Source organism: Girardinichthys multiradiatus, chromosome 18 (genome assembly GCF_021462225.1).
Source record: "Girardinichthys multiradiatus isolate DD_20200921_A chromosome 18, DD_fGirMul_XY1, whole genome shotgun sequence".
In the NCBI taxonomy this organism is placed as follows: domain Eukaryota; kingdom Metazoa; phylum Chordata; class Actinopteri; order Cyprinodontiformes; family Goodeidae; genus Girardinichthys; species Girardinichthys multiradiatus.
In genome coordinates, this window is record NC_061810.1 from 44,860,636 (window position 1) to 44,887,303 (window position 26,668).

At 41.5% G+C, this 26,668-nt stretch overlaps 3 long non-coding RNA genes and 2 other non-coding genes across 6 annotated transcripts in view; 1 reads left to right on the plus strand and 4 right to left on the minus strand.

Annotated features, from left to right (window-relative positions):
* LOC124883618 overlaps positions 1–22,814 on the minus strand; it is a 30,719-nt gene extending 7,905 nt beyond the window's left edge. For both annotated transcript variants that reach the window (XR_007042251.1, XR_007042250.1), the window contains exons 1-3: positions 22,731–22,814; positions 21,681–21,817; positions 21,453–21,534 (exon numbers count right to left, since the gene is read on the minus strand). This is a non-coding gene — a long non-coding RNA (uncharacterized LOC124883618). The remainder of the gene's footprint in view (positions 1–21,452; positions 21,535–21,680; positions 21,818–22,730) is intronic.
* LOC124883619 lies at positions 1,669–20,363 on the minus strand. Its single transcript, XR_007042252.1, has 4 exons — positions 20,097–20,363; positions 18,946–19,022; positions 3,122–3,230; positions 1,669–2,999 (listed from the first exon to the last, which is right to left on the minus strand). It is a non-coding gene; the product is annotated as an uncharacterized LOC124883619 (long non-coding RNA).
* Positions 18,386–18,549, minus strand: LOC124884781. The gene has a single exon (XR_007042504.1). It is a non-coding gene; the product is annotated as a U1 spliceosomal RNA (small nuclear RNA).
* On the minus strand, positions 19,860–20,023 carry LOC124884812. Its single transcript, XR_007042528.1, has one exon. It is a non-coding gene; the product is annotated as a U1 spliceosomal RNA (small nuclear RNA).
* On the plus strand, positions 21,532–25,458 carry LOC124883620. Its single transcript, XR_007042253.1, has 4 exons — positions 21,532–21,548; positions 21,647–21,672; positions 22,007–22,081; positions 24,555–25,458. It is a non-coding gene; the product is annotated as an uncharacterized LOC124883620 (long non-coding RNA).
* Positions 25,459–26,668: the final 1,210 nt, after the last annotated feature.

The following is a 26,668-nucleotide window of genomic DNA, read 5'->3' on the forward strand; positions in this document are numbered from 1 at the left end:
TTATGGAACATAATAAACTTTATCACAATATGCTAATATTTTGAGAAGGACCTGTATTTCACTCATCACAGCAAAGGGCGCTACTGTCAGATCCTGGTTATTTTTGCCTGCTACTAACCCTTTTCCACCAGTAGGGGTGTTAGGAGCTGAGTTCTGGGTGGTCAGGTGTATCGCATGAGTGTCATCAGCTGGAGGACTATAAGAAGGAGGCGAGCCAGTACTTCGACGCCTGAGTGTTTTGCCTCCTTGTGGTATTCAGCCTGGCCAATTTCATGATTTTGTGAAGTTTTTGATCTTCTGTGAAGACTCTGTTTATTCCCTTGACTAATGGTCTTATCTGTCTCAGGATACCAAAGCCTAGTTCCTAAGAAAACTCTGGAAGACTTCTAGCAGTTTATGGTTTCTGGATTCTCGCTCTTCTACCTGCTGGCTGCCGGAGTAGACGTTTGCTTCATAGCTCCAGGCGAACCCTGTCCACCCTCCTCTGAACCTCTCAGGACTACCTTGCTCCAACGTTGCAGTGTTGCTCACAGCCCCTCCAGGATCATAACCTCTCTCCCTGGCGGACCTAACTCAACCGGACGTAAGCTCTCACATGTCTTACCTGCGTTTGCTTTTCTCTTGCAGTCGCTCAGCATCCTCGGTTTCCAGTACCTGGTTCTGCAAATAAAACTTCTTACTAAACGCTTCTCTGTTTAGTTGTGTTTTTCTGCATGTGGGTCAAGTCGGCCATTAACATTATGACAGCTACTTTAAGGAATCTAAATCTAAAATATAATTAAAGTTCTTTCACCATTTTTCGTTTGCTACATAATTCCATGTGTTCATGCACAGTTTTGATGCCTTCAGTGAGAATCTACGTACAATGTAAATGGTCAAGGAAAAAAAGAAAACCATTAAATGAGAAACTGTTTCTAAGACTTTTGACCGGTAGTCTACATGCAAACCTTTGGTACCTGTTTAAAGCTAAGACATACAACAATATTTTTACAAGGGGAACCACTGTTGTAACTGTTACGATGTCTGATTTATTTGTGATTAAACAAATCTTGGGAAGAGTCCCCTGAGATTCTAATTTTTAAAAGTTAAGCTGCATAAAACAGCTTAATCTGAGTGATGCTGGACACAATCTCACTTTTCTACTATCATTATTACAATCTTTAACTGATATAAAACATTACGACTCTCTTAGTCTCAGTGCCTAAGAGAGTCTTAGGCTAAATAATGTAGAAAGTCAAATAAATCTCACAACATTGCCTAAATCAAATAATGTCAAGTAAAAAAGGCAACATTCAAAGTTAAATGCAGGCAGCATTCAAATAAACTATCAGAACTTACAAAATCAAAACAACCTAAGCATGGCTAACTGTTTTGCACATGAGCAAACTGTTGTGCATTGTCAAAGAAAACAAGTGTTTACCTTTCTTATAATTAATCAAAGAAATCAATACAACGGGTCTGTTGCTTCATATGTAAAATGAAATAGTCCATTTGCTATTTAAACATCATTAATATGGACCTTAAAACACGAAAAACAGCAGTGCATTTGCTTTGAACGGGCAAAATGTTTGAGCATTTTTGAACAGCTTTTTACACGTGCTAAATGCCTATTACTTGCTGGTAAGCATTGTGGGAAGATTCTTTTTAATTAAGAGAAGCATCTCAGCCATAAGTCTTGTGTTCGTTCTTAATGATGGATGCAGCGCTGAGTAAGCGCTCACTCTCCGCTTGTGCAGGGTGCAGACAGGTAAGCTCTTGCTACTCTAGCAAGGTCTGGAAAGGACTCAAGGATTCAAGGATTTGTACTCTCATACCAGCTCACATTTACATGTTAAGGTATGAAATTCATACTCAGGTCCTGGTTAAGAAGCCTAATACTTAAGTAAAAAGAAAACTAAGTGTAACATACAAAGCTAAATCCAACAATAAATAGCAATCCGCAAAAATATATGCAGCAAAGAGCAAACATAAATAAATATACATAGTTAAAACGTGAAGCTGAAATTAACATTGCAAAATACTAAATACATATGTAAAGCATGACTTAATCTTTAATATTGCACCTTAAGTGAGTGAAATATTGCACCTTTGGTGGGTGAAGTGTTTAGTGCAGGCCAGTGTGTAGTAAAAGAGTCTACAGAGTGTGGCTCGAGTTCAGCAGTCTGACAGATTCAGGGAAGAAGCTGTTTCTGAGCCTGGTGGTCTTGTTCTGAATGCTCCTAAGCCTCCTGCCTGAGGGGATGGGCTGAAACAGTCTGTGTGCGGGATGGGTGGAGTCCTTCATGATGCAGAGGGGCCTCCCCCTGCATTGTGATGTGTAGAGGTCCAAGTAGTGGGAAGACTGCTCCCCACAGTCCTTTGCCCAGCCTTTAGCACCCTCTGCAGAGCCTTCCTCTCAGCAGCAGTGCAGCTGACGTGCCATACGGTGATGCAGGTGCAGAGGATGCTCTCCACCGCACAGTGGTAGAAAATCCTCAGGACTGAGTTCTCAAGTCCAGCATTCCTTAGTTTCCTAAAGAAGTAGAGACACTGGTGAGCCTTCCTGGCCAGATGGGAAGTGTTGGCACTCCACATGAGGTCATTGGATATGTGCACACTGAAGTCCACCACCATCTCCTTAAGTCTTCTTCACATTGATGCAGAGGTTGTTTTCTCTGCACCGGGTGTTCCACCTCCTCTCTGTATTTGTGAAGCATTCCTTATTAGCTTTCCAGTATTCCAATGATGATGCACTCCGAGAGATGGGCGGCTCTGAGATGTAGATTATCATCTCGGATGGTGTTGCAGTGTCCGCGTGAGCCTGCTGCATGGTTTCTTCAGCTAGGATTTCACCAAACATAGAAGACGAGGATCCTGGTCATGACACTCTCTCTATTGGCTCCCCTGTGCTGTTAGCTTCAGGTTCCTGGTTTGGGTCCCTCTGAGCAGCTTCTGTCATCAGATCAAAAAGCAGTCCGAGTTTTGCTCTTCAGTCTTCAGAATAAACTCTGTCTTTGCACCTTGAAATGGGATCACATTAATTTCACATGAATCTCATTATTTCAGACAAGTTGAGAATAAAACGATTAGCTATGTTTATGTAAATGGTTATTATTCTGTCATTTTTTGATCATTTTCTCACCTTGGGTCTATGACTGTTGCCAAACTGTAGAGGAGCTCTTCTTTAATGCCAGCAAATTGTTTGGTGACAGCTTCCAGTAGCGAGACCTTGGTTGTCTTTAGACCATGATCTGTTGCAAGAAGACACTTTAAAACCATCACACAGGGTATGACATCAGCAGAAGATGCAGTTATTTTTTATATATATTTTTTTTTAATTGAAATTATTTTCCAAACGGGTGTACATCCAAACCTTTTTCCATTTTTTTTAAACATCCCGTAGATGCCAACCATGAGAAGCTGTAGACACAATCTCTATGTATTATGGACAAAACCAACTTTGGCATCCTTTATATTACACAACCTTTCACAGCACTTTTCCAAACAACAATTAAGTTTTCTTGTCCGTTCTTCTCCTCAAGGTCTTCTCACTAAGAATTACCTGCAAACAAACTATTTACATTCTGTAGCACTATAAGGGTACCCCCAAACCCAAAATTATTCTACAAAATCTGATGTCAATGGCGAATTAAAATCCATCCAATTTTTTCAATACTTATTAAATTTGCCAGATTCTAATCTGATGGAAAAGATTAGAATCGGTCAGCCTCTCCATCGTATATATATTATGCATTACATCAACCCAATCTTCCCTTTTAGGAGCCTCTGCCTTCAGCTTTTTTACTAGCTACTAACATGATTCTATACAAATATTTATCAGCAGATCTTGTTAACCTATCCACCCCTCTTTTCATGTACAGAGACTCAAATGTGAAAGGAGTATTCACCCCCAGCACTTTATCTATGCAATTCTTTAAATCCTGCTAATAGGGAACTATGCTGGCGCAATCCCAGAACACATGGAAGTGACTAGCTCTACCTTCACCCCATTTCCTCCAACATCTTGTATCTTGGTATTTTTTGTGCTGGTGTAATGAAATATCTTACAATATTCTTCCAGCCAAACTCTCTCCATGAGAGGGAACAAGATGTTTTCCACTGTTGCTTACATATCTCCTCCCAATTCTCCTTTAAAAGCCTCCAGTTAGCTTCTTTTTCCCATTTCAATTTTATGTACAGGTCCTTCTCAAAATATTAGCATATTGTGATAAAGTTAATTATTTTCCATAAGGTAATGATGAAAATTTAACATTCATATATTTTAGATTCATTGCACACTAACTGAAATATTTCAGGTCTTTTATTGTCTTAATACGGATGATTTTGGCATACAGCTCATGAAAACCCAAAATTCCTATCTCACAAAATTAGCATATCATTAAAAGGGTCTCTAAACGAGCTATGAACCTAATCATCTGAATCAACGAGTTAACTCTAAACACCTGCAAAAGATTCCTGAGGCCTTTAAAACTCCCAGCCTGGTTCATCACTCAAAACCCCAATCATGGGTAAGACTGCCGACCTGACTGCTGTCCAGAAGGCCACTATTGACACCCTCAAGCAAGAGGGTAAGACACAGAAAGAAATTTCTGAACGAATAGGCTGTTCCCAGAGTGCTGTATCAAGGCACCTCAGTGGGAAGTCTGTGGGAAGGAAAAAGTGTGGCAGAAAACGCTGCACAACGAGAAGAGGTGACCGGACCCTGAGGAAGATTGTGGAGAAGGGCCGATTCCAGACCTTGGGGGACCTGCGGAAGCAGTGGACTGAGTCTGGAGTAGAAACATCCAGAGCCACCGTGCACAGGCGTGTGCAGGAAATGGGCTACAGGTGCCGCATTCCCCAGGTCAAGCCACTTTTGAACCAGAAACAGCGGCAGAAGCGCCTGACCTGGGCTACAGAGAAGCAGCACTGGACTGTTGCTCAGTGGTCCAAAGTACTTTTTTCGGATGAAAGCAAATTCTGCATGTCATTCGGAAATCAAGGTGCCAGAGTCTGGAGGAAGACTGGGGAGAAGGAAATGCCAAAATGCCAGAAGTCCAGTGTCAAGTACCCACAGTCAGTGATGGTCTGGGGTGCCGTGTCAGCTGCTGGTGTTGGTCCACTGTGTTTTATCAAGGGCAGGGTCAATGCAGCTAGCTATCAGGAGATTTTGGAGCACTTCATGCTTCCATCTGCTGAAAAGCTTTATGGAGATGAAGATTTCATTTTTCAGCAAGACCTGGCACCTGGTCACAGTGCCAAAACCACTGGGAAATGGTTTACTGACCATGGTATCACTGTGCTCAATTGGCCTGCCAACTCTCCTGACCTGAACCCCATAGAGAATCTGTGGGATATTGTGAAGAGAACGTTGAGAGACTCAAGACCCAACACTCTGGATGAGCTAAAGGCTGCTATCGAAGCATCCTGGGCCTCCATAAGACCTCAGCAGTGCCACAGGCTGATTGCCTCCATGCCACGCCGCATTGAAGCAGTCATTTCTGCAAAAGGATTCCCGACCAAGTATTGAGTGCATAACTGTACATGATTATTTGAAGGTTGACGTTTTTTGTATTAAAAACACTTTTCTTTTATTGGTCGGATGAAATATGCTAATTTTGTGAGATAGGAATTTTGGGTTTTCATGAGCTGTATGCCACAATCATCCGTATTAAGACAATAAAAGACCTGAAATATTTCAGTTAGTGTGCAATGAATCTAATATATATGAATGTTAAATTTTCATCATTACATTATGGAAAATAATGAACTTTATCACAATATGCTAATATTTTGAGAAGGACCTGTATATTGTGTTGCTTCCTTTCAAATTTTCCAAAATTGTATATAATTTGGAAATTATTCCCAAACCCCACATTTGCTAGCATAAACATCTTAATGATCCCAGATTCCAGCTCAACTAAATTAATCTTTTTTAATAGTTTCTCCGCATAGTGCCTTAATTGTAAGTACCTGAAGAAGTCTTTATTATTTAAACCATATTTGTTCTTCATTTCCTCAAAGCTTCGTCCAGTATTTTTCTTAACCACCTCCCCAAATATCCTCGGACCCTTTTCCCATTTACTAAATGTTTTGTCTGATACATTAGGTTTGAAATCTGATTCATGTGCAATCCAGCTAAGTACTCTACTTTGCACTGTCAACCCATATTTTGATATAATGTCGTTCCATATGTCAAGAGATAAGCCCAACCATGGATTTGTCTCCTCTCCAAGGTGTATTCTCAATTTTCTATCATTTATAATGGCTTGTAGTGGTATCATGGGTGACATAGCACATTCTATGTCTTTCTGTCACATTGTGGTTTTGGGGTGGACCAAAGGGCAGACAGGAACTTAGCAGCAGTATTGTGAATGGATCCAGAGATTTATTCAAAGGTTTCAGGGCAAAGCAAAACATAAAAACACACTGCAGGTACTAACCAGAGTCAGATCCAAAAACTTACATTAGACACTGCAGGAACTCATGGCATGAACGGGGGTAGTGCAGAGAGTTGCGAACGAAGGAACCAGCAAAGGACGATTAAACAAAACCAACTAATATACTAAGGGAGAACAAAGGCAAAGGAACTAAGAACAGGTGAGACAAGGAGGCAGGGAGACAGAAGGAACAGGTGAAACAAATACAAAGACTGAGCAAGGACGAAGTGACTAATAAACAATAAAGAGAAACACAGACCAAGCAAACCTATAGACAAGATAAATAATCAAATGAAGCATAAGAAATTAGAATAACCATGAACTAAAGTAAACTGAGAAACCGGGGGGGGGGGGTAACACAACAACCTAAGATCTAAGGACTTAGCAAAAAGAAACCCTGACTACAAAAGTAAACAAACCAAAACCAACACTGATAGAACAAATTGAGAATGAAGCAGAGGAAACGAGGACAAGAATAAAAGTAAACAATAACTAAAGATAACCTATAAAGGAGGGACTGGAGAATAAAGATAAACTAGAGGAAACAAAGCTAAGAGGGACAATGAATGTAAAGGGGACTAAAACTAAGTAATTAATAACTAAAAGAGGAAAACTAATGAAAAGAGGAGTAACAGAAAATAAACTAATAAATAGGAGAGTGCAAAGGAACCAATACAAACCATGAACATAAAACGAGAGCACAGCTGAGGAACCAGGGGACTATAATAATAATAATACATTTTTAATTACATAAATAGAAAAGAAACACCAAAGGAACTAAAGGCGAGAGGAGAACACACTGGGAGGCAAAAGGAAACCAGAACTGTCACAAAACAGAAAGCAATAAACATGAATACAAAACCTCAAACTGTTACGACTTGCGAGATATAGGACCCCAGAATGCAGACTAGAAGGTAGCATGTCAGTAAGTAAAAAGGTTATAATGGCAAAAAACAAAAACTCACTCACAGCAGGAACAAAACAACAAATGGGCAGGCGAAACAAGCATGGCATGATTCGAAAACAAGACTTGAGCATGAAAACTAGACATGAGAATGAGAGATGTTTCCGCGACGACTAACTGAACAGGTGTGTATATATGGAGCATGGTACAAGTGGAAAACAAAAATGATTAACATGGTGCAGGTGAACCGAATAAACTTAATTGACAGAGAACACAACGTGACAGGAGCAAAACATGGCTTGAACAGAACGCAAATCCAAAGAAACAAACTAACAGAAATATAACTAGAAAAACATGAAACAAAAGCATAAACAGGAAAATAATAACAAAAGAATGAGTCAAAACCTTAACTGTGAAAAACATAAGAAAAAAACCAGAAACCAAAAACCAAACAACCCCAAATCATAACACAAACAAGAAACATCTGGCAAAACAAAGTCCAAAATGTCACATCCTGACACTTTCCATTTTGCTGAAAATTATAGATTGCATATGTTAAGGAGAGGTTTTAGCTGAGCCACTAAATAATAGCTTTTCAGGCAGGGCAGGGCTAACCCCCCTCTATCCTTGGGTAACTGCAAGGTTCTAAATCTAATCCGTGGTCTCCTTCTTTGCCATATGTATCTCGAAATGATTTTAGTAGTTCAACACCCAGAGGGACCCTTAGGCTACAGATAAACAAAATAATAACGAACACAAAACAGAACAATTTTAGAACTTTCACTGACGAACCTGTGAATAACAAAGAAACGTCCATGAATGGGGTCTGCGTTTTGACCCTTTTTAAGCCATGATGGAATATCTGCCCCAAGGGATGACCTCTCCCTGCCAGAGGGAGTGGGCCCTTTCTGTTGCAGTTAGCTTTGTCCATGTTCATTCCACAACTCCAATGTTCAGAGAAAAAAAAAAAAGGGAGTGCCTCGACCCCCTTAAAATTTACCTTAGGAAAATTCCCTTATTAAAATAAAAATTTGACCCGAGTAAAATTTATCTGTATGACAAATCCCACGTATCTCACCTTAAGGTTGAACAAAACTACCCAAAGAAATAAGCTACCTTAAATACCTCATTCTTAAAGACAGTGGTCCTTAAATCTTATCCTGATTTCACCTAAAACAGTGCAGTGGTTGTTTGTAACCTTCTGCCGTATCCCTGAGTGTCTGTCCCTTCTTGGCCCCGATGGTCTTCCACGTTAGGTGCCTGATCTTCTCCAAACTGTTCTCCGCCAGTCTGGTCACCGCCACCTGCAACCCTCGCTCCACCATATCTTTGGTCACCTCCTCCGCCGTATTATAGACACGCGTCTCTCCCTCGTAGAAAACGCGCAGCCTCGCCGGGAATGGCGACTGGAACCGTATGTTCTTCTCCCATAGAACTCTTTTTGCCTCCATGTATTCCTTCCATTTCTTCAACACCTCCGGAGCATAATCATGATCCAGAAATACTTTCTTCTCTTCATACATGAATCCCTTCTTCTGCCATGCCTTCTTTATAATCTCTTTTTTCACTCTGAAGCTCATAAACTTTACCACGATAGATCTCGGTGGCGAATCTGGGGAGGGACGCGGCGGTAGAGCTCGACAAGCCCTCTCTATCTGGAGGGGAAAGGATGGCGGCAGATCCAGCTTCTCTCTCAAAAGTTTCTCTATAAACCGGCGCCGTCCTCAACACCTTCCTTGAGTCCATGAATCCTAATATTCCCTCTCCTCGATTGCCCCTCTTGATCCACAAGTCGTGTTTTGAACTGTTTCTGCAGCTCCAGGAGTTCAATTGTAGCGTCCTCAATGTTCCGCAGATGTTCCTCCGCTTCTTCTCTGCGTTGTCAATCCGGTTACTGGCAACTCTAATCTCCTCTTTAATTTCTTTTAGAGTGTCCGAGTTCTACTGACGGAAATCTCGCAACTCCTTAAGAATAGTTTCCAAATGTGCCATATCTAAGCCGGAATGGGCCTCTGCTGTTTGACTCTTTAGCTTTGAGTCTGGGTCCTCTGTTGCTTCATTAGACGAGTCAGTTAGCTCCAGAGCTATCGTTTCGTTACCGTTGATTTTTTGCTGTATTTCCCTCTTGTCATAGTAAATGCCTGTTTCAAAATTATTATTTTTTTTTTACCGAATTTATTGTGACTGTTTTGTCAGAATAATCGGGCTTACAAATAACTGGGTCGGGTAGCTCGCCTTCTAAGCTGCGGCCATGATGGGGTTCCCAGAAGTCTCGCCCCACACTTTAGCAGAGGCAGTTATTGAGCATATTTCCTTGGTCAGCTCTTCAAAAGGTTCCAGAACTGTTATGTTTTCAATCAATTCCCACTGAGATGTAAAGGCAGCGGGAAGCTCAAAGTCAGCAGCTAATACCCAATGCTCGTTTTTGCTCAAGGAGACAGTGGAGCAAATAATATCTGCTATTTCACCTAATACTGACATCTTGTCGCAGTCTTTTGGTGGGCTGGCTGACTTCTTTCTGTGCACTCTGAAGTCTTGCACATGCTAATGGAGATTGCTTGAAGTGCTCCACAAAGCTTTAGCAATAATGTCACTTTAATGCGCTGTGACAGCACTGCCTCATGGATGGACAGCTGCAGGTTGTGTGCCATTCACCCCAAACTTGGTAACCCAGCATCTGCCTTGGCTTTCACCACGTTTCTGGCATTATCTCTCAGTATCACATGTACCTTGTCTTTTGGAATCTGCCATGTTTGAAACATTTTCTCAAATGTGGCTGCTAGAACTACGACAGTATGGGAGCCAGAAAACTCCTAGGCATGAAGAACAGCTTTATGAAGTTTGTCAAAATAAGGTGAGATCTTTCCATGTAATCCATGCAACATTCATTAACTGCTCGCAGTTAAATCCATAAAAGTTACAATAAATATCTTTATATCCTTATGTGTAATCCATAAAACAATTATTTAAATACACAGTTGAAGCAGTGGAGAGTGAAACAAGCATATTCTCATATTCTGGGACAGAGAGACTGGAGAGGCCTGTGTGGAGCCACATATTATCTGTCTTATCTTTTGCAAAAATATAAACAAGTGTATCCAAAGAAATTATGTATGATGATTTTCCATTCTTTTACAAGTATTAAATGAAATTAGTAATCTTTGATTATCAAGTTAAAAGATGTATGATTGAAATATGGTTAAGAACTGATAATTAAAGTAAAAAATCAGCTATATATAAAAGAGATATAATGTTGATCAGTTGTGATGTATGACTAAAAAGAATGAAGGGATGGTTTTGTAATTGTGTTTTAAAGTAAATGCAGAAAGCTGAGAATGGAATGTGTAATGCTGTGTAAAGTTTAAGACTGAGCAAATTAGGGAGAGAACTGCAGGATGATTGGGGTGACGAGAGCCAGCTGCATGCTGACAGCGAATCCTTTGAAGGCCAGCGCAAGGAAGGGAGGATGAGTCTATAGCCAGCTCCGTGGCTATTACCGGCATCTCCAAGGCCAAAAAACAGAACCAGAAAGTCACGATGACCTTGACTAAGTATTGAGCAATAACTGAGAAGCTGTGCAGAGTAGGTTGCCCAATAACTGAGAAGCCTAATAAGGGGCTGACTGGTGAAAGCATCAGCACTATAAAGGCAATGCTGAAGGAGGGAACTTCGGTTGTTTACTCGCAGAAGACCAGCGAACAAGATCGGACGGAGAAAATAAGTTTGGATGGAAAAGGAACAGAGACACAGCCCAGCTGATCGACTGCATTAAAAAAAGAGGATCAACCCGTTTGCCTTAGAAGGACTGTGCCTCAAGATTAAGAATCTGATTTCATCTAAAGCCTTTTTATCCAGACAACAGAAGTGAACTCGATCGGTGAACAGCTGATTGCCCTAAGATTCGGGCTTCTGGAAGTCCTGAATCAACCTCATTTATGTCCCCGGGTTTCCTTCAACTCTTCAGCCTCTGGAAACTACTGTCTTCGGAGACATATGACAACAAAGATCCTGTTTAACCATCGAAGCCTGGAGCATCAGTGCCTGTCATTTAAAGGAAGAAAACTGAAGATTAAGTCATATTTCCTTCAAGAAACCACTCGTTACCAGAAGAAACATCTCCATCAGGTGCATGGATGAGCCTCCGTCTTCAAAGCCTCTCCAAACTCACTAGTTTCAGCATCAGGGAAAGACAGGATGAGTTGATTGATTTATTTCTATTATTGAAATAATTTTGTGTTGCCAAATTTAAGCTGTTACTGACCCCTGCAAAAGTGTTACTAATTAAAGAAAGCATATAAAGTTCTAGTTAAATCGTGGACATTCAATTATTTGAGTCACCGTATTGTTGGTTTTTCATTGGTGGTAAAAAGTCTTGTTGCCTGGTTCCAAGATATTTTAGGAGATTTTTATAGGTTGCCTTAGCCAAGTTTGTTAAAAAAAAGCTCCCTTGGGACTCTTGCTGAGCTACTAAAATTAACCTAGCCCATATACCAAGAGCCAGTTGTAAAATTAGGGAATGAGCAGCCATGAGCAATAGTTACTGTTGAAAGTGTGGATGACTGCGATAGGCTACTCAGTCGTCCAGACCTCCAGTTGTTTGAAGGGCGAGACTTTTGGATGAAGGCTGTCAGAGGCTAGGCGAGTCATTTCCCGACACCAGCTTAAACAGAACTTTCAGTAAACCTGCTTAGTAAGACCTTTCAGGTTTAGGGAAGTCCGGACCCGTTGGATGGAGAGCTGGATTGAGCAATCCCTTTAGACATAGGAAAGTAGGAGGGAGAGGTTAGCTCATCAGACAACAAAAAGTTCAAAATCTGGATCAATCTAGTGAGCTGTTAAACTCAGCATCCACACAGGACTGAAATCCGAGCTCCATATATCGGTCGTGAAATTTACATAGGATTAGACACCTTCTTGACACCTTCGATCTGAGAGTACACTGTCTGGTGGAGCTCAAGCAGGGCTATGTCTGTGGAAATATTAACGTCCCGGTAGTACGTAACAGGGGAGTCGGTAAAACCCAGCGTCTTCCACTACTGAGAAAGGCTGGTCTTCTAGCCCGAAGAATTCAATTCTTTTTCGGGTTAGCCTTTTGACTGTCACGCTCATACGGGTGAGTGTTGGCAATTGTGGGTTGCATTAACTACCGCCTAACTGCTCCGGGTGTCTTCTTTTCATTCTCTGCAGTGAGCCTTGAAAGCTCATCACGCTCCGCCAAGTGTTTGTTCTGTAAATGTCGTACTAAATTTCTTATGTTGAAGCATTTTGACATGTTTTCCCCCCAAGGTATTTTTTCGATGCATGTGTCGCAGGATGCAAAGTTTAAATCCCTCTTACAGAGAAGTGTAAAGGTTTCACACGGCAGGCATGTGTTGGAATTTGATTATTGATTAACTAATCTTTATCAATAATTATAATTTAAAAAAATCATAATTTGACTAAATTAATTTCTTAACCAAAATCCTCATTTATGAATCGTGACTAGAGATGTCTTCTGGTGTTGTAATTGTGGCTCAACGCCTTTGATAATTACAACCGTTAAATACTCAGTAATAATTAATAACTATTACCAGAGATGTCACTGTTTACTCGACCGTTTCTGCCGAAACGTGTGGAACTTCAACCTTATCTTGACTGACGAGTCACTCTTGCACAAAATAAACACAAAACACCTTCTGTTTATCTATGTGAACATTTATTAAATCACATGCTGATACAATCCGTTCTTCCGATTTAATGATCTTCACCTACTCAAACATGCAAAGTTCTACACAAAAGGGGTAAAATATCTAACTAAACAAAATAAAGCAAAACAGCAGTGGGTGCATATGGGGTCAAACCAGCAGTTATGGCAAAAATTATAATATGACAAAAGGGGTGTGGTAGTGAGTGGAGGTTGGAGCGCAGCTCAAACTGTAACTCAGTTATAATCAGTCATAAAACATTCCCCAATGCTGGGCGAGGTGAGCAGACAAAGGGTTATAAAACTTTTGGCGGCAAACTAGTAAGCAGTAAGGTTAAAGACAAAGAAAATGGTGAATTTCACCATGAGGTTATTATAACAGTCCAGTTACACAGCGCACCTGCGCACAGGTGTTTGCACGGTAAAGACACACTTGCGAGACACGGCGGTCTCCGAAAGTACCAGCGAGTTTCAAAACAATGGCATGCATATACAATTCCGAACACATTAGACTCTAAATGGCGACTCTAATCGCACTAGAAATCTCCTCTATCCTGCCCGGCTATTCCTAATAAAGAAATAAAATAAAAAAATAATAAAAGGATGTGTTTTACTTTGTTGAAGTCTTCCTTCTGAGCACAGTTGAGAGAGAGGAAGGGGAAAGTTTGAAGTTAATGTGTGTCCACAGTTAACTTCAGAAGAAGCGGTCAATCTTCGTCCTCTGGCCTCCTTGGCAAAAAGGAAAAATATGAGCTGACCATCAGCAGTTGACTAGAAAACAAAACAAGGTGGCAATTTGTCTCCTTGAAACTTCATGGGTGTTAAGCTCACGTCTTCGATCGGCAAAAGTGAAATTTCTGGCCTTCTTATTCCAGAAACCTCTTTTATGAATTTTTCGATGGCCAACGAAGAAGAATAAATGAAATCTACTCGGGACTCTTCTCCAGATAATGCTTCAGTTGCGTGGTCACCGCGTCACGGTCTCCAGCTGAAGGCGAGCCCTCAAAATGGGCGCCTTACTATATAGCGTCTTGTGACGTCAGACTCGGGACGCCTCGTCATATCAGTCGTAGTGTCCGATGGGATTTGTAGGAACGGACTGTCCTGGATACAAAATGGCCGATGACGTTAGAGAGGCACAGTGGCGTCCAGCAACGTGCAAATGGTCCAATATTCAGCAAACAAGTGGTCCAACACATGTTTGTTTAGGTTGGCTGCTGTGCGCACACAGGGCCTCTGCAGGCTGCAAAGTACGAGGTACAGGTGATAGGGTTTTGTGATCTGCAACAAAAAGCACTAATCGGTATGCACCAATCACATACTTTTTCACAGAAACCGACCGATAATGACCGGTGGCCGATCGATGGGAACACCACTAGTTAAACGTTTTTCTTGCCTTCCAAAGTGCATCTTTGACACAGTTAATGTCATAGTTTTACCGAGCTTCTTGACCCACATGCAGACATTTTCAGAAGACAAATTAAGTGTTAAGAGATTTATTCAGAAGGGATATGACATGAATGAGGAATTCAGGGCGGCTCCGGCAGAACGTCCTCTGAGGAGGGAAAGCAGAACGGTGAGTATTGTTTCAGAGTGAGGAGGGGAAGATTGAGTGATGAAGGCTTATTGTTGCTGGCAGGAATGGAGTCCGGGAGGGGTGGTCAGTTCTTGGATGGAAGGTCCGTGTTTCCAAAAGGTAAGCAGTTCGTTGGAGGGCGGACAGGTTAGGCAGCTGAGCGTCTAGAACCAGGTGATGGTAAGCCCGCGATCCAAACGGGGAACTTCAGAAGAAGAGTGAGAACAGGTTGCACAGGAACCACCAGAAGGATCCAGGAAGGCACCGTTCATGGCTGCTGATTGCAGTGGGGTGGGGCACCGCACCACTGAACCTATTCTGACTACTTACACCTGTTCTTGCCTGTGTTAATGAATTGAGTGATCAAAATCAAGGTAGGAAATGCAATTCTCACTAGTGACCACCAGATGGTACCGAGTGCAGGTCTGCGGTTTGGGAAATCCAGCTGCAGCTGCAATTTTATTAAATGGTCACCAGATGTAGGTGTTGTTCTCTACCTGACTGGGAGGATGTTGGTCACAACTGTAATTACGCCCAGCGGACACGGGGGGCAGGTCTGCTGCTTATCAGCGCTGATTTTCTGCAGCTACTGCAGCAGGCTGGCCGGCTGGAAATTAACTTAAAATTTTCCACAAGTTAAACCAACTTTCACCTTGCATCCACAACAAACACCTCTGAAAGATTATTTTATCCTCTGCAGCAGAACTGAGCAAACTCTAGTCAAAATATCCCCTAATTCACAAACATTCTGTGCGAAACTCAAAAATCTCACAATAAAACGTCTAGTTAACGGAGGTCACAATTGTTTATTCTGTGCAACAGTGATTTGATATCTGTCTTTATAAGGCCCGTCAAGGAAAGCACCTTAAAAAGGAACAGCGCTAGGTCACAAGAAGATCTCAGAGAGCATGTAAAACAAGAACAGGATACAGGGCTTGAGGTACCACAAAGGACGACACTCAGGCATCGAATACACAGCAACCCTCTCCTTAAGAAGCTGCCATAACGAGCCTAACGACACAGGTGTGAGAGGCAGCGCGCAGCTCCACCCTCCAACTGAACCTGCTGGGAAAAAAAACCCAACGTGGAACGGACACATAGACAGATCCTAACCATGGAGAAAGTAGAGGCCGCACCCTTTGAGCAAATGCGCACATATTCATACACCGATATGCAGATTGGTAGGCAGTTTGAGGTTAAATGCCTTGACATTGCCTTGAGTTTAGTTCCTATAACTGAAACTGCTCTTCCTCCCATTTCAAATGGTCTACACATGAGCTCTCTCTTCAATTTCTCGTGTTTGCTTCCCCAAAGAAATTGAAATATTCTCCGCAGCCATTGCTCTGAATGTATGGAGGACCGATACTGACAAAATTAAAAATAAAAGCAGAAATATATATATTTTGTTTTTCCTTTTCCTTACACATGCGTTTTCATCAAGAAATGTAAATGTTTTCTTTTTCGTTTTCCTTACACATGCCTTTGTTCTTTTGACATTTCCTCACCTCTCTTTTTCCTTTACCGTATGCATTTCTGCTTCATTATGCAAATGAGGAGGGCTGCCTTCTTCTCTCCAGCTCCTCTCCTATTGGTCAATATACAGGAAGGAGGAGGATCCATGTGCTGGCCGAGGGTGTGTCCCAATTCAGGGGCTGGATCCTTCCAAGTGCGTACTTGTGGGCTGATTACATCACAGCGCGGCGTGTAAGGTCTGTCAGATGCTGCCGACAAATGTGTCCTTCTTTTGCCCGATTTGAAGGATGCGTTGTGAGTATCCTTCGCGGTCCATCTTTTACCATGATTCATTGCGGGTCGAAGCGGTTTGGTCAAACAGGGGCAGCCATGGCGGACCACAGTGGCAAAAGCTGTGAGTAAACTGTGAAAAATTACACTTTCTGTGACACAAATGAACTTTTACAATGTTTTTAGTGCGGGAATATAACTGTGTAGACGTGAAAAATCTGCTTGATTTATCAAGACATCGCTTAATTTCAAACGTGCTCCGACGTGTTCTGAGTTTTCCGCTCCCACCGTAGTAACTGCCGGTTTGCTTCACCAGTCCTTCCGGCGGTGGGGCGATCTAGACCCAGTAGAGATCTGGCCGGACTATCGACACTGAGCTCCTGCTGCCAGTCATCACAGTGAACGTTAAACACAAGTGATTTCTAACAGTTTATGTTAGTATTATTTCAATGTATTGTGTCATTTGTTCATGTAAGTCGATTTGACATTACAGGTGATATTAAAGTTAACCTGAATAAATGGACGATTTTATGTAATCTTACCGTTTCGCTGAAGAGTGTGATTGAGAACAAATAAGCTTTTAAATATTCATTTTTGATAAAGAAATGTGCTATATGTGTTTTTAAAAGTGTCTTTATAATTCAGCTAGCTTTATAATTCGTGATTCCAGATACAGCTGAAGAGAAATACACTTTCAAATGCAAGCAAATCTCAGTAAAGAAGTGAAAAGTTTGAAAGAGCTTGTTTTAGGCATTTGCATGGAAATATTTTAATATGTTCTGCAAATTAAGACAAATGTAAAATAAAAAAAAAGACTTGTTTTACACTGATATTAAGCAAGATGGTTTTTCTTGTTGTTTAGGTACAAAGGAGCAGACGGGCCAGTTTATTAAGCTCAGGGGTGAGAACCACCACCTTTTTACTGGAGCTAAAAACTCAGCCACCGTGGCTTGGAGGTACAATAACAACATTCTTTGCTGTCAGTTTCTGTCCAGTTTCAAAAACTCCTATCTTTCTAACTTTCATAAATATCCATCCAGTGATTAACATACTTCTTTTGGTTTTCCCTCTTTCTTTTTGCTTGTTTAGGACAATTCTGGAGAAGATGGTCCAACAGGGGAAGGTCATCCCCTTGCAGGCCAACAAAAAGTGGGACAATATGAAAAAGAAATATAAAGTTTGTTCAGAAGTTCTCATGTCACACACAAATAAAAAATATTTCTAAAAGTCTTGTTGGTTTCTCTGTTTAGTCAACTCTTCTTTTATTCCCTCTAACTTTAGGATTGTAAGTATTCAGGGTCAGGAGAGGGAGTCAGTGAAAAGCCCACTGCTGCTACTTGGCCCTGGTTTGTCCTTATGGATGAGGTGTTGGGACAGAGGTCTTCCACAACACCTCCTGTCCTAATTGCCTCCATCCCTGAGGACACTCCAGGGCCAAGCAGAGCGGTGGGCAACCAGATGGAGAAGGAAGACAGTGAGCCAGCAGGAAGGGGTCAGAAAAGAAAGAGGGAAAGAGATTATGGATATGATCAGGGAGGACATGAGGGCACAGAGAATGGACAGACTGTTTTCCATCTTAGAAAGAATGGTACTGAAATAAGGTGCTATATAAGAAATAATATTAAGTTTTGTTCAGATTGTTTCTTAAAGTTTTAAGCTGTTCTAATAAATTTCAATATTGTTTTTGTCACCAATGTATTTTATTTCCATTTGACCTAACAATACATCAACTTCATTTAAATTTCTAAACACAGTTTATTTTGAAAATTACAAATAGCATTTTAAACAGAATGTGGAAAAAAACAACATTCAAACAGATCTACTTGGAAAGATCTGTTGTTAAACAACACTATGACCCCTGAGGATCTGTTGTAATTATCACTAGGTGAACCACCTTCTTGATCATGCACAGGGCCGCTTAACTATTCATATTAGAATGGATGTTAATTGACCTAATTATATAAACCACAAATTTTATAATTAAAATATGTGTATTTGTTAAAATGGATGAATAGTGAACACTGGTAACCAAATTAAACATTTTTCATTTAACAATAAATCAGGGGAGAGCGCGAACGCAGTCCCCCACTACCACAAATTATGCAGTCGAGATTCCCACATTTGGGGAATTCGCAGGGGTCAGCACAACCGGAGTGCAATGGCCGAGCCTCACCCTGGGTGAACCACCTTCTTGATCATGGTATCTCCCGTGCCAGGTAAGTATGAGTTGTTCTACTCACACACCGGGATGTCCTTCACACACACACCTAAATGAATCATGGTGCCAACACACTCACCTAACAAAACCAGTACCTGGAAGCTGTCTTGCTACACCAGTTACAAAATACTGGAATAAATGTTGAAGAAAATTAAAAAGCAGTTTACATCTAACGTTTAAAGAAAAAACTATTTTATCACCCACAATGCAACACTGCATTAGCATGGCTAAAGCTAACCAACATCTGACATATTTCCACTATTTGTAACTTCTTATAAAGTCCCAACAGCCAAATAGAGAGCTCATGAGTCAAAGATACATCAGTCTGAAATTAACTAATTCATCCACATCGCAGAGAATAAATATGAAACATGTAATGATGTTTGTTTTACTCAGTCTAACCACTTCCTGTTTCTTTGTGACGATGTGAAAAGTCCTGCTGCTGCCACCTGCTGTTCACAAGAATAAACTGCATCCATCTGTGTGGAAACAGAAGAGACACAATTAAGCTGCAATTAAGTTGATTGTGAGTCTTAAACGTCATGAGAAGAGGCAAAAATATAAATATCTGTGACTGAGTCCAGTTTTCAGACTCATCACAGCCCATATGATAATGTTGGCTGATCTCCTTCACATAACTGTAGTTCAGGACATGGGTACATATTAGATGTTGTTCCTCCTTATGTTGTTTCTTGACTTTGAAGTCATCAGGAGCTAAAATCATTGGTCATATAGAAAAATCATGTATGCCATTCTTCAAATAAAAACAGATGGTCATTTTTTATTTACAGTATATATGGCTGGAGTCTCTGTTTGCAGCACTGCTGGTGTGAAGCTGTGCCCCGGCAGGGGGAGATGAATGTGGTTCCATTTGTAATCAAAACCAGTTTTAACAACTATTAGCTGCAGGGTACTATCTATATGTTGATAGTTTGTGTTTTGTGGCCATTTAAAAAAAAAACAAGCACCACAATAAAATAGAATATCATTAAAAAGCAGATTTTAATAATTCAAATTCTAACTCACATAGGTTCATTACAAACACAGCTATATTTCAAGCTTTTATTTCTGTTCATTTGGACAATTATGGCTAACAGCTAATCAAAACCCAAAATAGAATCTCTGTATCTGTTCAGCAGTACAGCAATCATATCTGATAAAAATGTGGCACTAATGCACAGAAACCTAGTTACTCTGATAATTCTGGCATATTTAGATGTGCAACGCTTTAATATATATATATATGCTTCACTTCAGTAATACCAGTTGTAAATTCAGCTCTTCCTTTCTATTCATGGTTTTCTTTAACAATTAATCAGGGGAGAGCGCGAACGCAGTCCCCCACTACCACAAATTATGCAGTCGAGATTCCCACATTTGGGGAATTCGCAGGGGTCAGCACAACCGGAGTGCAATGGCCGAGCCTCACCCTGGGTGAACCACCTTCTTGATCATGGTATCTCCCCTGCCAGGTAAGTATGAGTTGTTCTACTCACACACCGGGATGTCTTTCACACACACACCTAAATGAATCATGGTGCCAACACACTCACCTAACAAAACCAGTACCTGGAAGCTGTCTTGCTACACCAGTTAAAAATACTGGAATAACTGTTGCAGAAAATTGAAAAACAAAGTTTTAAGGTTAGAGTTATGGTTTAAAATGCAGTTTGACTACCCACAATGCAACACTGCTTTAGCATGGATAAAAGGCTAACTAAGCTAACTGACAGAACATCTCTATTTTCAACCTTCTCCAAAAGACCAACAACCCAACAGCGCTCATATGGGTTGAAAATATGTTTGACCTTTAATAACAACTGTTTGATGCACATCTTAACGCCAAAATAAAGAATAAAAATACATTTTAAAACGTATTGTTAAAACGTACAGCACAACCACTTCCTCCTTCTTGATTTTTAGACTCCTGCTGTCGCTGCCTCCTGCTGACCAGGAGGAGAAATTACAGCCCTTTTTTGAACAGTGTGAACAGGCTGGAAGAGAAATAAATAAATTAACATCAAAATATAAAATACATATTATAAATCTCATTCATAAACAATATCTCATCTCCCTAAAGACTGATCTTTTCCAGCAAAGTTTTGAACCAAATCTTTGAGCATCTCAATGGGTGACTTCATTTCCTGAACACGAGTTACTGCAAATCATGATTGTGGACTGTGGCTCCCTCCATATTATGTTAGCATCAAAGCGGGAGAATTTCTCATGGATAAATACCATTAAATCTGTCTATTCTTTGACAAATATGTCTGTGGGATTCCTACAGATGCCAACTGCTGTGTCTACAACCCATCTGCAAAAAACCTTCAGTAAAAAGGTGATGATTAATTTGAATGTTATTCATTCATTCATTCATTCATTCATTCATCATCTATACCACTTATTCCATAGTGGGCCACGGGGGAGCTAGTGCCTATCTCCAGCAGTCTACGGGCGAGAGACAGGGTACACCATGGACAGGTCGCCAGTCCATCGCAGGCCAACACAGAGACATACAGGAAAAACAACCACGCACACACTCATTCACACTTAAGGGCAATTTAGAGAGACCAATTAACCTAACAGTCATGTTTTTGGACTGTGGGAGGAAGCCGGAGTACCAGGTGAGAACCCACGCATGCACGGGGAGAACATGCAAACTCCATGCAGAAAGATCCCCAGCCAGGGGGGTCAAACCCAGTTTGAATGTTACAGAATAAAATCCTCCAAGTGGACAAAGGCTAAAGAGAGCAGGAAAGTGAGAGTAAATAAGAGAAAATAAATACCACACACCAGGTAAAAATAGAACAATTATGAGAAACAATTGATATAGCAGAGTTTTTGCTGGTGTTACACTTCCTGACTGATGTGAAGGTTTGTGTTGTGTTTTTCTGTTTGTCCTCCCTCACCTCTTCAGCAGGGTGTGACTGACAGGCTCCGCAGCTGCAGCTCGTTGAACCAATCAAGAGGTGCTTAAAAAGAGCAGAATCCCTGAAAGACACCAGGTTGTTAGTTCACATAGTGTAGTAATCAGGCCAGATCTTGCTGACTTCTTCATGAAGTATTTTGATTGCTGATTATACCATTGTCTCCTTCCTTCTAGGATCCTGCTCCAGTAAACTTCGTCAGGTTTGTACCTTGATGGCTGGTGTTCCTCAGTCTCTGGATTTTCCAGAAGATCCCTCCTTGATCCTTGTTAAGCTGCAGTTTGGTAAACCATCCATCTCTTGCCTCTCCATCCTCTGTTAACTGAGGTGTCTCAATCAGCCTCATTCTGGGGAAGAACAAACAGATGCCCTTCCATCTCAAACACTATCAATCTGCCAATCTTAGACTCAGGGTTGCTTATCTTCTCTGAACCTCCATCTTCATCACCAAACAGCAGGCCACTTATTCAACCTATTACAAGACCCCATATTCAACCTAACCTTACCACCAACTAATCCTGACCTTCTCCTTCCAGTGTTTGGCCTGGTCCTGGTGCAGAAACCTGATGTTTTCTACCTTGTGTTTTCTATAAACCTCCTAAAACTGCCAGGTGAGTCTGTAATTGCTGCTGCTTGAACCAGAGCCCAGCCAACATGACTATGCCAGCTGGTCCTAACACTTCGGAACAAATATATTTAATAAAAGTCAAAACGTTTGTGACCATCTGAAGCCCATGAACCCCTTCATAAGTTATGCTTCCCCTGCTGGACATTTAAAGAAAATGCAATTTTCTTCCGTCACTGCTTTTAAAAACGCCATTAAAAGCCTTAAACTAAAACCTTAAACTAAAACATACATAGTAATAAAAAGGTTGTTTAGGTGAATCCTATTTATCTCTTATTAGTGACCAGAATTGAAAAAAAAATACACAAAATGAAATTGGACCGAGCAGGTCAGCGGCCCACACAACGAGGTAGCGTAATACACTTATTAATATCTACATTTAATCCAACCTGTGCTTTTCTAAACACGGACAACCCATTTATCTGGTCATTTTGTTTGCATTAATCGTCTTTTAGCGTCTCAGGTGAACACAACCTGCAGAGAAACGCTATGAGCCAAACATGGCGCCGAGGAGACGCCGCCAGCGCCCAAACCTCGGCGAAAAGGTGCTAAAAACCCCTGAAAATGTTCATATATTTAGTTAAAAAGCAATATAACGAAACCATAAATGTCACAGATTAAACAAACCGACTTACTGGTAAGATGCCATGGCACAATGAATTCCCTTCACATCGACTCTAAGTTATTTGGACTCGGACTCCATCGTTGGGTTGTTCCAGGCCAATTATGTCGGGAATCCTTTTGCAGAAATGACTGCTTCAATGCGGCGTGGCATGGAGGCAATCAGCCTGTGGCACTGCTGAGGTCTTATGGAGGCCCAGGATGCTTCGATAGCGGCCTTTAGCTCATCCAGAGTGTTGGGTCTTGAGTCTCTCAACGTTCTCTTCACAATATCCCACAGATTCTCTATGGGGTTCAGGTCAGGAGAGTTGGCAGGCCAATTGAGCACAGTGATACCATGGTCAGTAAACCATTTACCAGTGGTTTTGGCACTGTGAGCAGGTGCCAGGTCGTGCTGAAAAATGAAATCTTCATCTCCATAAAGCTTTTCAGCAGATGGAAGCATGAAGTGCTCCAAAATCTCCTGATAGCTAGCTGCATTGACCCTGCCCTTGATAAAACACAGTGGACCAACACCAGCAGCTGACACGGCACCCCAGACCATCACTGACTGTGGGTACTTGACACTGGACTTCTGGCATTTTGGCATTTCCTTCTCCCCAGTCTTCCTCCAGACTCTGGCACCTTGATTTCCGAATGACATGCAGAATTTGCTTTCATCCAAAAAAAGTACTTTGGACCACTGAGCAACAGTCCAGTGCTGCTTCTCTGTAGCCCAGGTCAGGCGCTTCTGCCGCTGTTTCTGGTTCAAAAGTGGCTTGACCTGGGGAATGCGGCACCTGTAGCCCATTTCCTGCACACGCCTGTGCACGGTGGCTCTGGATGTTTCTACTCCAGACTCAGTCCACTGCTTCCGCAGGTCCCCCAAGGTCTGGAATCGGCCCTTCTCCACAATCTTCCTCAGAGTCCGGTCACCTCTTCTCGTTGTGCAGCGTTTTCTGCCACACTTTTTCCTTCCCACAGACTTCCCACTGAGGTGCCTTGATACAGCACTCTGGGAACAGCCTATTCGTTCAGAAATTTCTTTCTGTGTCTTACCCTCTTGGTTGAGGGTGTCAATAGTGGCCTTCTGGACAGCAGTCAGGTCGGCAGTCTTACCCATGATTGGGGTTTTGAGTGATGAACCAGGCTTGGAGTTTTAAAGGCCTCAGGAATCTTTTGCAGGTGTTTAGAGTTAACTCGTTGATTCAGATGATTAGGTTCATAGCTCGTTTAGAGACCCTTTTAATGATATGCTAATTTTGTGAGATAGGAATTTTGGGTTTTCATGAGCTGTATGCTAAAATCATCCGTATTAAGACAATAAAAGACCTGAAATATTTCAGTTAGTGTGCAATGAATCTAAAATATATGAATGTTAAATTTTCATCATTACATTATGGGAAATAATGAACTTTATCACAATATGCTAATATTTTGAGAAGGACCTGTATAACATTAGTTTGGTCAGAGGAACAAAACTTTTTCTTAGTGCAGTTCTTAGTTTCAAAGCAAAGAAGCGGGTCAGAAATACAGCTGCCTGTCAGAAATTAAAATATTTCACTTGAAAAAAAACATCTGAAAAGGAATATCAAAAATAGATTAGGTTAATTTCACTGGGACCTGGTACATTAATAGCATCGCTGCAAATGCACCAGAGTTGGCCAAGAAGCTATTTTTCATCATAGGTTATAGAGAACTGGCTGCAGTGGATAGTGGCGTCATATTTTTGAATTCACATAAAATTACTGACTTCAAAATATAAATTTCAAGCAGTTCCTAATAGTCTGTGGCTAGAAACTGGTCTAAGATCTGCTGATACGTGTCCAGATGTTTCTGTCCCTCCTTCCTGAAGGCAGAAGCAGGAACATTGTCTGACTGGAATAGCGAGGACCAGAAAGGGTCTGCTGCTCCTTGCTTCTACAGTGCTGTTGTAGAGCTCCTGGATGGCTGTCAGTTCAACCCTGCTGATGTACTGTGCTGACTTCACCTCCCTCTGCATGCAGTCTACATCATTACAGCCACCATACCAAGCAGTGATACAGCCTGCTAAAAGACTCTTAATGCTCCACAAGTGGAAGGTACTCTCTACAGCAGCTGTTTCTCCCCCTCTGCCTCTTCAGTGCTTTCTGGGTCATATTCTCCTCCACGTAGCCTTGATGTGTCCATGAAATACTATATTGTAAGATTAAACCATGTATTGTACATTGATAACATAGTTTTCCAGTTGGACTCTAACAGCCCTTAATTCCCACTCTTGGTGCATATCTTAGGTGGCCTATTCTCCACAGTCAGAGAATACATCATAAGTTAACTGTAACTGAAATAATCATTTCAAAATTATCATAATTTTCCTAATCCCAAGTGGCTCTACTGATGACATTTGATTTGTTTATGGCTGTACAGTCATGAGTAAACAGGCTTTACAACAGGGTGCTGTTGTGGAAAATTATTTTAATGCTCTGACCTTCTTTTTACCCCTCTCATCTATGACCTCTGTGTTTGGTTACTTAGAGGAGATGGGTTCTAAATTCATTATCAGAAGAGTTTATGGTTAACACTCCCTGAAGTGTTTTATGTCAAGGGATGGTAGATGGGTGCCCTCATAAATAACTTTGTTACCTCTGACCCAGGGAGGGGTCTAGGGGCTATATTTCCAAACTGTTTTAAGTTGAGATAACACCCACATACTGGTATAAATACTGTCTGTAAATGTTGTTCAGGGCTCTGCTTCACTGACTCGTTCAGTGACAGGGTCTTCAAATGCTGCATGCCTTTGAATAAACTTATAAAGATAAAATCCGGTCTTTCTCTTGTTAATGAGTTGTCTTCTCTCCCACTTTGATTAGAAAATCCACAACAGTGCTTAGCACACACCCCTGTGGGATACCAAAGCTGATTCTTGCATCTCTGGTGGGCTGGTAAAGAAGTCCAAGATCCAGTTTGTAAAAAGAAGAACTGATGCCGAGATCCTGGAACATCAAGTGTGGATGAAACTGTTTAATTAAAAGCACAGTTTTGCTCAAAATATTGAAATGCACACAACATTATGGGTGACATACCAGAGTTCAAAAGAGGACAAATTGTTGGTGCACGTCTTGCTGGCGCATCTGTGACCAAGACAGCAAGTCTTTGTGATGTATCAAGAGCCACAGTATCCAGGGTAATGTCAGCATACCACCAAGAAGGACGAACCACATCCAATAGGATTAACTGTGGACGCAAGAGGAAGCTGTCTGAAAGGGATGTTCGGGTGCTAACCCGGATTGTATCCAAAAAACATAAAACCACGGCTGCCAAAATCACGGCGGAATTAAATGTGCACCTCAACTCTCCTGTTTCCACCAGAACTGTCCGTCGGGAGCTCCACAGGGTCAATATACACGGCCGGGCTACTATAGCCAAACCTTTGGTCACTTCAACCAATGCCAAATGTCGGTTTCAATGGTGCAAGGAGCGCAAATCTTGGGCTGTGGACAATGTGAAACATGTATTGTTCTCTGATGAGTCCACCTTTACTGTTTTCCCCACATCTGGGAGAGTTACGGTGTGGAGAAGCCCCAAAGAAGCGTACCACCCAGACTGTTGCATGCCCAGAGTGAAGCATGGGGGTGGATCAGTGATGGTTTGAGCTGCCATATCATGGCTTTCCCTTGGCCCAATACTTGTGATAGATGGGCGCGTGTCACTGCCAAGGACTACCGAACCATTCTTGAGGACCATGTGCATCCAATGGTTCAAACATTGTACCCTGAAGGCGGTGCCGTGTATCAGGATGACAATGCACCAATACACACAGCAAGACTGGTGAAAGATTGGTTTGATGAACATGAAAGTGAAGTTGAACATCTCCCATGGCCTGCACAGTCACCAGATCTAAATATTATTGAGCCACTTTGGGGTGTTTTGGAGGAGCGAGTCAGGAAACGTTTTCCTCCACCAGTATCACGTAGTGACCTGGCCACTATCCTGC